At 39.2% G+C, this 2,771-nt stretch overlaps 1 non-coding gene across 1 annotated transcript; it reads left to right on the top strand.

Moving 5' to 3' along the window:
* Nucleotides 1-380: 380 nt before the first annotated feature.
* TRNAC-GCA (transfer RNA cysteine (anticodon GCA)) lies at nt 381-452 on the top strand. The gene has a single exon. It is a non-coding gene; the product is annotated as a tRNA-Cys (tRNA).
* The last annotated feature ends 2,319 nt before the right edge of the window (nt 453-2,771 follow it).

The raw sequence follows: 2,771 nt of genomic DNA, 5'->3' as shown, positions 1-2,771 counted from the left end.
CAGGAAAGCCTGGGGTGCTGCATTCCTTGGTGTCAGAAAGAGTCGGACACAACTGTGCGACTGAACTGAACTGACTGATTTATCTTGTTAACAGAAATGGTGGTAGAAGTTAGCAGAAAGCTTTGAAAAAAATAAGGGGAGAGGAATATTCTAATAAAGCCATTGGTTTCTAATTAAATATTTTTCTTGATTTATAGTATGATGAAAGTGAAAAGGAAATGTTTAGTTATTTCCATCACAGTTTATATATATATTATTTTCCAAGAATGTTATTTCTTATTTGTGTTTTCTTCTGTTGGTCTATTCCTGAATGAATTATATAGTATATATTTTAAATAAAATAGTTTATTATATATTATAGCTGTTTATATTGATGGGATTCCCTGGTGGCTCAGACGGTAAAGCATCTGCCTGCAATGCAGGAGACCTGGGTTCGATCCCTGGGTAGGGAAGATCCCTTGGAGAAGAAAATGGCAACCCACTCCAGTACTCTGGCCTGGAAAATTCCATGGATGGAGAAGCCTGGTAGGCTATAGTCCAGGGAATCAGACATGATTGAATTACTTCACTGGCTATTCCATAGCTGTTAATTACTGCACATGTAATTTAATTGGTAGAATTGGAGTCGTCAGGCATTACGCTATTTGTGAAAATACAGAAAAGAAAAAAAAAAAATTTCTGGTATCCTATTATTCACCAAATGTCAGTAACTGGCTTAAAATTTAGATTTAGCTGATATCCTGAGTTATAGTGACTTATATTTTAAAGACACTTTACATATCTACTTTTAGATCCCCTCATGAACTAGAGACAATGCTATTAATTGAGCTAAATATTTCAATTTCCTCCTCAGAATACAGAAAGTTTTTATCTTTAAATCAAGTAGGAGTTATATGACCAAGACTGTTCAATGAAGTAGTGCCAAAAGCAATATTTTCTACTGGGTGAACTGAATCTGGGTGAACTGCGGGAGTTGGTGATGGACAGGGAGGCCTGGCGTGCTGCGGTTCATGGGGTCACAAAGAGTCGGACACGACTGAGTGACTGATCTGATCTGATCTGGAAAGGAGAAACTGAACTGCTTTAGGCTGTGATATGAGCAATAAATCCAGAGAGACCTTGGAATTGTTCATTAGAACAGTTAGTCTAACAGTTAGTCTAACAAAGCCTAAGTCCAAAACGTGTAACACTGGCATAGGATCTTTGTGGAACACAGTGCTTAAAAGGAAAACATGCTGCAATAACAAAATAATTTTGAAGTTTTATATATATATATATATATATTAAATAACTTGGGGTTATATATAATATATACATAATCAGTTGGAAGTTACATTACATGACTGCTGGGCAAGCACAGAAGAAATCATCTCATCTCAAGTTGGTCCCAAAATTATTAATATACAATGCTGTAATTCAGCAATTTATGCAGACATAAATTTGAATTCTTGTCCACATGTCCCATTGTTAATGCTTCTATTCAGCAGGTCCTGCCTATATTCAGTAAACCTAACCCTTGCATCTTTTAGCTTTTCTCTTCTATAGTTTTCTCATTCTGCTTCCTCAATATATTCCTATTTAGATTTCCCATCAGATGAGATCAGATCAGTCACTCAGTCGTGTCTGACTCTTTGTGACCCCATGAATCGCAGCACGTCAGGCCTCCCTGTCCATCACCAACTCCCAGAGTTCGCTCAGACTCATGTCCATCGAGTCAGTGATGCCATCCAGCCATCTCATCCTCTGTCGTCCCCTTCTCCTCCTGCCCCCAATCCCTCCCAGCATCACAGTCTTTTCCAATGAGTCAACTCTTCGCATGAGGTGACCAAAGTACTGGAGTTTCAGCTTTAGCATCATTCCTTCCAAAGAAATCCCAGGGCTGATCTCCTTCAGAATGGACTGGTTGGAACTCCTTGCAGGCCAAGGGACTCTCAAGAGTCTTCTCCAACACTACAGTTCAAAAGCATCAATTCTTTGGTGCTCAGCTTTCTTCAAAGTCCAACTCTCACATCCATATATGATCACAGGGAAAACCATAGCCTTGACTAGATGAACCTTTGTTGGCAAAGTAATGTCTCTGCTTTTGAATATGCTATCTAGGTTGGTCATGACTTTCCTTCCAAGGAGTAAGCGTCTTTTAATTTCATGGCTGCAGTTACCATCTGCAGTGATTTTGGAGCCCAGAAAAATACAGTCTGACACTGTTCCCACTGTTTCCCCATCTATTTCCCATGAAGTGGTGGAACCGGTTGCCATGATCTTCATTTTCTGAATGTTGAGCTTTAAGCCAACTTTTTCACTCTCCACTTTCACTTTCATCAAGAGGCTTTTTAGTTCCTCTTCACTTTCTGCCATAAGGGTGGTGTCATCTGCATATCTGAGGTTATTGATATTTCTCCCGGCAATCTTGATTCCAGCTTGTGTTTCTTCCAGCCCAGTGTTTCTCATGATGTACTCTGCATATAAGTTAAATAAACAGGGTGACAATATAATATACAGCCTTGACGTATACTCCTTTTCCTATTTGGAACCAGTCTGTTGTTCCATGTCCAGTTCTAACTGTTGCTTCCTGACCTGCATACAGATTTCTCAAGAGGCAGATAAGGTGGTCTGGCAAAAAAGCAAAATGGCTGTATAGGGAGGCCTTACAAATAGCTGTGAAAAGAAGAGAAGCAAAAAGCAAAGGAGAAAAAGAAAGATATAAACATCTGAATGCAGACTTCCAAAGAATAGCAAGAAGAGATAAGAAAGCCTTCTCCAGCGGTCAATGC

The sequence above is a fragment of the Bos mutus genome, chromosome 8, assembly GCF_027580195.1.
Source record: "Bos mutus isolate GX-2022 chromosome 8, NWIPB_WYAK_1.1, whole genome shotgun sequence".
Lineage (NCBI taxonomy): Eukaryota > Metazoa > Chordata > Mammalia > Artiodactyla > Bovidae > Bos > Bos mutus.
The sequence above is the reverse complement of the archived record's forward strand: the minus strand, read 5'-3'. Positions and strand labels throughout refer to the sequence as shown.